Source organism: Merops nubicus, unplaced genomic scaffold (assembly GCF_000691845.1).
Source record: "Merops nubicus isolate BGI_N331 unplaced genomic scaffold, ASM69184v1 scaffold22158, whole genome shotgun sequence".
Taxonomy (NCBI): domain Eukaryota; kingdom Metazoa; phylum Chordata; class Aves; order Coraciiformes; family Meropidae; genus Merops; species Merops nubicus.
In genome coordinates this window covers 74,058-80,739 of record NW_008625473.1, presented here as the reverse complement: position 1 = coordinate 80,739, position 6,682 = coordinate 74,058, and the positions used below count along the sequence as shown (strand labels likewise).

General features: G+C 40.6%; 1 protein-coding gene across 1 annotated transcript in view; it reads right to left on the bottom strand.

Moving 5' to 3' along the window:
* The window catches only part of CMIP (c-Maf inducing protein), a 68,943-nt gene that overhangs the window by 53,427 nt on the left and 8,834 nt on the right, over nucleotides 1–6,682 (bottom strand). The window lies entirely within an intron of this gene.

The window sequence follows — 6,682 nt, the reverse complement described above, 5'->3', positions numbered from 1 at the left end:
AGCAGGAAGGTTGCAATGATTGCTCCCAGAGATCGCTCCGTTTTGTCAGCATTAAGCACAGCTGCCAGAAATTCCCAGTGTGAAGCCAGGTTCGTAGCCAATGAAGGAACAGTTCAACAATCCCAAAGGTCAAAAGGCTGGTATCAAAAAATATAAAAGCATCCCCAGTGACGTAAATATGCATGCCTTAACAAGGTGACATGAGTTTGAAGTGTTTGAGTGAGTAAAGATGCCCTTTGGCATTTCCAGCTCTATCTCATTGCTACGGAGGGGCAATTTTTACTTATGATTCAAAATACTTTACACAATCGAGTGAAAATTACAGGACAGTCTCTAAATCCATGTTAAAAAAAAAAAAAAAATCAGGTTCATCACGGGCTAAAAATCACATACTTCTTGCAAATTAAAGCATCGTTCAAGAAATGCCACTTCCCAACACCTTTTAAGGTAACTACTCAAAATCTACCGCAGAATGAATTTAGTTTCCTGACAATGATTCAGTTCAATGATAATGGCAAGAACACTACAAGTAAAAATGTTGCATGGTTACCAAAAACGTATTTCATCTCAAGGTCAGATACTGATGTCTCGCTGAGATAAATTTGGACTGATTTCTCTGAATTAAATGGAGTAATGCTCTTCTATACATGCATTACATATTATTTATTTATATATTAATGAGAATTGATTGCTTCTCCAGTAGATCTCTAGGCCACAAAGCAGAATAAATCTATCATAAATAATCTTGGCTGACCACAGAGTTTATAAAAAATACAAACTTTCCATTTTATGAAGAATGCTGACATATCAGAACATGGATTTGCTACAAATGGAAAGAAAAAGCAAAACTTCTGTTGTTTTTTTTTCTTTGCATGCAATGAAAAATTGTAAAAACATTTAGAGTGCAGATTGGTTTCCCAATATTTAATTATTTTCTGTTATTTACACAGTATTTTATATATATCTGTGCATTATACCATATGATATAACAGACTTTTTACCCAAATATGTTATAAAAATGGATTTCAATTCAATATACTTAATACTAGATTTTAATAAAAAGGTCAAAAATAGTTTGCCACAAAAAGCCTGAAGAATACTTTTAACATCACTAAAAAGGCATAAAGTAAATATGCTTAGGTATTTCTTATCTTTGTTCAGAACAAATGCTTCAAAAAGAAATTTGGTGGATATTTTAAGAGTATTTCAAATGGAACATTTTTTTATTTTTTCTTTTTTAAAGGGGAAACTGTTTCATGAAGAGAAACAAAAACTCTTCATTTCAAAGGCTATCATCAAAGCTGTTTAAACAAATAAAACTGAAAGGTTTTGTAGGCTTGAGCATGTATACTAAGCACCAGCGCCAGTAATGTTTCCAGTTACACATCCATGAAATCCTTAAAAAACCACACAGATTGAGATACTGTTCTTTAAAGTGATAAACCCCAAAATGTTCAAGAGATTAGCTACTTCTCTCAAACAGGCAAAATGTCAACCTGATTTAGTCCCTGATCTGACTTTAACCAAAAATGCATTGAAGTCTGAAGTAAGAGCAAATGCTAAAGCCCTAAATGGGAACTGATGAGAAATGTTAATTATTCTCCTACTTTGGGGATATTTAATAGCTACAGATTTTAAGACCATGACAAATAATTAGAAAATACAACGTGTATCTAGATTGTGCAACCAACTGGAGCCTTACATAAACTGGATGACAGAAACCATTAACAAGGACAACTGCATCAGGCAGAGATAGAGACACAAGTGGACTGCAAATATTGGACGAGAAAACAAACAAATAATGCTATAAAATGCAAACCCAAAACCAGCAGAGGAAAGCCTTGTTTAACTTGACAGCAGCAATATATTAAAAGAATTTAAAAAGTAAAATTAGCAAAATGACCAAGTTCCAAGCACAGGACCAAGCACTGTCTGTACATAGTGTTAATTATTATAGAAGAGAAACAGTTAGAAAACTTGCACTTGTAACTAGTTTAGGAGTTTGAACCACCCTAAAACTAGAGCTCAAGCTGTCTTTCAAGACCACTTCCAAGAAAAACAAAGACAAAGAAGACAACACAGAAGTGGAAAAACAAACCTTTAGGGATTCCCCACACTTCTATTAATGATCAGGACCCAACAGTAAGAGGAACTCGGAAAGTCAGCGGCCATTTCACCAGCACGATCTCCACAGTGTTCAACACTGATAGACTGAATGCACGTAACCCAACCACCATTATCTGGATCAAACTGTCTTAGCACCAGCATTGCCCACTTCTCCTCGGCCGTACAGACCAATCCCCCTTCTGCCTGCCTGCCTGCCTCTGGCAAGCTGCAAACCACAGCCATGTGCAGGAGACGTTGGACCTTTCCCAGAGGACAATGAGCAGCTCAGTTTTGTACAGCATCCTTTGTTCTGCCCTCCTGCTTTTCAGGCTTACACTGAGAAACGGACTACAGGGAGTACTGCTTTCTCACCAAAGACCTGGGAACTTCATAGCATGCCAGGATGACAGAAGGGCCATCTGGCCCTTGTAAGTGCTCATCCAGACAGCTGTCCAGCCAAGGGCCACCTCTGCACACACTAACTTACTCAGGCATACAGGTTATCGTGCATGAAGTTTCTGAAGTTTGGAGCAACCAGTATCAAAGTGTAAAGCAGTGGAGGGAACTACAGTTAATTTACAGGGGCTGCACACACACCTTTGCAGTTTTGTCTGATGTGCATTCCTTGAGCCCAGCACTTCTGCCTTGCTTCCTGAGAACTGACATCTACTTTTTTTTTAGTTCAGCTGAGGGCATAACCTACTATATTTATGCAATTCTAGGCTACAATAAAGAGGAGAAAAAAGACACAAAAGACTTTAAAACAGGCTTTCCTTAGGCATTCTGACTGCCCAGGGAAAGTTTTGCTTACTCTCAGCCTTGCCCACACAGTGAGTCCAGTCCTACACAGTGAGTCCAGTCCTACACCACTAATCTTCCAGCTACCTTTCCAACTTAAAAAAAAAATTAAACCTAGAAATGTCTTGCCTGCTGTTGTTACAAACAGTCAATCAGTTAGAAATGAAGTACAATGGAGATTTTATAACCTATCTATGTAAAATAATAGTTTGGGCCCCCTGTGTGTTTAGTATGTTTACATCCTAGTTCTGCTAAGAATTTTGTTCTCAAATGCAAAGGCTTTAGCAGAGTTGTGGGTGGCACATGGTCCAACTGATTGGAGCTTCTTGCACAATCAAGGCCTCCTGCTGTTTTTGCACAACTGCAACACAGTAGAGAACTGCTTTAGAAAACAGGAAAATGTGGCAGTAAAACTCTTAGAAGGTGCAAGAAGATTCAAAATACTTGTAGCTTATTTATTATTCCAATGAGGAGGAAGATTTAAGAATGCCTACTGTAGGTAGGGTTTGGGTTTTTTGTTGGGTTTTTGGTTGTTTGTTTTGGGGTTTTTGTTTGTTTGTTTGTTTTAAGATGAGTTGATCCTGGAATTGTGCTCTGAAAGATTTAATAGTCTAATTTTGGGGGTGTAAATATTCAGTCAGTTGCAGAGCAGAAAAACACCTGGTATCAGCTGCAGTACCGACTTTATTCATAGGATTACTTTCATCAGCTTCAAAAAGACTACTCACAGGAGGAAAAGTGCAAGAGATTAAATGGCTGCCTTTGGTCAACAGGAGTAAATTTACATCTCTGCTCAAAAAGTGAAGCATTTTTCTCTGCACCCAAACTACTTCATTTCTTGGTCAACAAGTAGCAATACACTTTTTCATTGAAAAGCAGAGAACTTTTTAAAAGCAGATTTTCTCTTTGCTCACAAAAATAGGAAACTGTTACAGCCCCTGCAGTAATTTCCACCTAAACAAGGAGGAGATGAACTAGGAATGTGCATGCTACTGAGAAACAGAACACCTGAAACGATGCAAGAAACCAACCACTCCAGAAACGAAGACCTTTAGCTAATATAAATATTCACACCTCTACTCATACTGATCTGTCTACAGCAACAAGCAAACATCAAGCAGAAAAGCTGTCATTTCCACCACACATGCCATGCTACCAAGTTCCTTAAACAAAAAGTTAACATTATGACATCCCTTTTTATTGGCATGTGCATTACTCAGAAGAATACAAGAACAGGCTTGTCCACGTAACAAAAAGTTCCAGAGTTTTCCTTACAACAGCATCCTTCACATATATCCTCCTAGGGGATTTTCCCATCTGAAAAGATGTGGCAATAAGTGGGATTTGACAATCCAGGTTCTGTTTTTAACTCTCCCTGGTTTTATTCTAGGTTTCTCTTTCTCCCCCTCGCTTGCTCTCTGGTCAGCAGGACAGGGTTTTGTTATGCTTTCCTCCAGCTGATAGCCATTACTGAGAGCTCCTCTGCACCAATTTATTACCAGCCACAGGAGCAGTGGAGCAGAGCAGCTCGGGGCTGCAGGAAGGTGAAACCCCAGGGCACACCCACTGCTGCCTCACACAGAGTACACAGCCTGGTACGGCTGACCCAAACCCCTGGACCCAGGCAGGCCTGCGAGGGAGACCTGCTGCTCTCCTGCCGTCACCCACGGCACGGGCAGAGGGGCTGGGAGCTGCAAGAGAAGCCATTCTCCTCCTGAAAATGTCCCCCTTCTCTACTGGACTCTGGTCCTTGCATGATCCCTCCACACCAGCAATGTCAGCTGGACTCGCACTTAAAACAAAAGCCAGGTTCTTCGAGGAGACTAAAATTAAATGTTACTAAAAAATCCAGTGGAAACATTTACCACGGGGACTCCCTGGCAAACACAGCGTGCTGGAGCCCGGAGCTGAACCAGTGACTGTTGTGCTTGTCAAGGCTTCCTGTTCTGTTTGTTTTTCCTTCTGACCACACTTGATTGCCAAGAAATGAGCAAAACAACACTCGTGATAGGGCTGGAAGTGGAGGCTTTAAGGCACTCAGGACCCATCCAAAAGAAAGGATACCACAGGGAAGCAGGCAGTATTATCATGACTCAAACTCCAAAGGCTTTTTCCTGGGACTCTTCCTACACTTGGTGCTAAGCAGCTTGTGAAACTATAAGGTTTTTTCAATTTCTTTAAAAAGTTAATTCCAGCTATTTCACTATCAATAGCAGCATCCTCTTCGCACTCATCCACACCATACCATAATCACACATTGTGCTTTACAAACAGCAGGAGAGCACAAGTTTAGCCCAGTTGAAGGAGGCCCAGCTATTACTGATACTAAAGAGCTCACACATCTTCAAAGGCTCAATTTAGCTCCTACTTCCTGGCCTAAAGAGCTTGCAGCCTACAAGCCAGCTTCAGCAACACATTCCCTTACACTTGCTATCCCAAGTGGAAAGAGAAGGAAGAAAAACAATTCTGTTAGAGTTGATTTCTGCTCATCAGAGGGTCCAGAGACCACATAATTTGGCAGGAGTAAAGAAAACACAAGCACCCCTCCACAGCTTGTCTAAAAAACTGCTTGCCCAGAACTGCCAGCAAGCTGACTGTCCACGAGTCCCACAGGGGACGAGGAGGATGCCCACACACCAGGCAGTGAAACACGCCTGTGCTCACCAGTGGTGCTGAAGCAACAAACACCGAGTGGGAAGCGCAGCACAGAGACGACTTTTTGATGTGGTCCCAGCCCAGATTAAGCTGTTTGCTGCCTGAGAACCAAATCCTCCTCTGAAACCCAGGTAGATAGCCCTGTTACAGTGATCCAATTTCCTAAGAGGAACTTCATCACCTCCGGTGCTGCATGTCAGATTTCATGTGTTAAAATAGGTTGGGATGGGTCAGTATTGCTATGGGAGGACATCAGGATGATGTAAGGAAAGGTAATGGCACTCTTCCTTCTCTGACTCATTATTGTGCAGTAATGAGCCAGAAATAGACCCTGGTGACAGCAGACGGGGCGATGAGAACCTGAAGACAGATTTGGACACTCTGCCTAACACAGACAAACACACAAAGGATGCTTTGCCACGGCATGCTTCTTCCCACAGATGCATCTTCCTTCATGACATCTTCCCACAAAGATTACCAGGAAGGAATTGCCATCTGAGAAAAAGGTCAATTGTCCAAAATGTGCTTCTGCTTCAAATCAGTGAAGCAGAAGTTGGAATTTTAAATTTTTCTGCAAAACAAAAGACCTGGAAAGCCTGTGATTTGGAACTTCTAAAATGTTTCATTTGAAGTAGCTAAACAGAATCTCAGAATTTACAGTATAGCATGTGCAAAAACATTCATCAAAATATAAAATCAAAATTAACCAGACAAATATAATCAACTGGAGGAGGTGGTCCAAACAGTTCATTTAAACATTTTTATATAAAGCTCACTTAGATCAAGTCATTCAAATAAAAACAGATTTCACCAAAAGTGCACTTCAGAAGGAATAGAACTGGGAACGTGCTTTGGAGTAGTTTGACTTCTTCCACTATCATACACTTCCTGATACCAGAGTTGGACATAACATCAGAGTGTGCTGCTGCTCAGACTAGCAGGGCAGAATGATTTTATAAAAGATCAGAAGTCCCAATTTCCCATAAATGTATCGAAATCTCTCAGAAATCTGGAAATAGCAGAAGCATGCAAGGGCTAATTTCTCAGCATCTCCATTTCCCAGCATCTCAGTGAATATGTCTTTTGGATACTTAGAGTCTTTGTCACATACACTAGAGAATTC